The following is a 969-nucleotide window of genomic DNA, read 5'->3' on the forward strand; positions in this document are numbered from 1 at the left end:
AACTTGCTTTTGAATTTGCGCTTTTGGACGACCCTTCAAGACGCACAACCGAATTTCAAACGCTGAGGGAGCTGAACCCCCGAACACGACAGACTGGCGAACGCTGAGGGAGCTAAGCCTAAGAACAAGAGATCTTCCCAGATTTGTTACTTTTGCCTAGCTTGCTTGCTTAGTTAGTTTTAAATCTGGTCTGGTCTCTTGCTCTTAGAGCCTAACTCCCCAACCCAACAGAACTTTCAAACCCTTAGGACCGACCAAGACCCGTGCCGAACCCTAATTGGACTGAACACCCATTCAAAAGAGAGGAAGGAAAGAGAAGAACGATTTTAGTAAGAATGTTAAGAGCAGAATGGAGGGAGGGGGGGGAGGGCAGAGGGGTTGGGGGCGAGAACAGCCTCAGAAAGCTGTGCATTCCGTCGCCCCCCGAAGACCAAAATTTGTTCCTGAAATTTAAATTCAAATTATTGCAGTTCGCTGCCTCGTCCCGGGCCTCGGACGAGGGACGGGGATGAGGGCAACTCTTTCAACCGACTAGAATTTGATGAGATGTAATCCTTTCAGAAGCGCTCGTCACGAATGCGACGAGCTAGTTGGATGTCCTTGGGCATGATCGTGACACGTTTGGCGTGGATCGCGCACAGATTCGTGTCCTCGAACAGCCCCACCAGATACGCCTCGCATGTCTCCTACAGCGCCATCACGGCCGAACTCTGGAACCGCAGATCCGTCTCCTCCGGTGGCCGGCGCCTTCATGGCCAACTGCTTCCGCGGTGATTTTCCCCCGGTGGACTTGCGAGCTATTTGCTTCGTGCAAGCCATGGTCCTTAATCAGCCTCCGATGCGATGTTACTCCGTCGAATGTTACAGTCAGAATGATGGTCTGAGCTCTGGCGCGCTTTGTTATATATGATTTTGGCCCTCTACTTCCCCTCCTTTTCGCGACCGACACCAGTCGCGTTGCTTGGATGA

General features: G+C 52.1%; 1 pseudogene; it reads right to left on the reverse strand.

The window, feature by feature from the left end:
- Nucleotides 1-423: 423 nt before the first annotated feature.
- Nucleotides 424-969, reverse strand: LOC120420262 (histone H3.1-like; annotated as a pseudogene).

The sequence above is a fragment of the Culex pipiens genome, chromosome 2 (assembly GCF_016801865.2).
Source record: "Culex pipiens pallens isolate TS chromosome 2, TS_CPP_V2, whole genome shotgun sequence".
Lineage (NCBI taxonomy): Eukaryota > Metazoa > Arthropoda > Insecta > Diptera > Culicidae > Culex > Culex pipiens.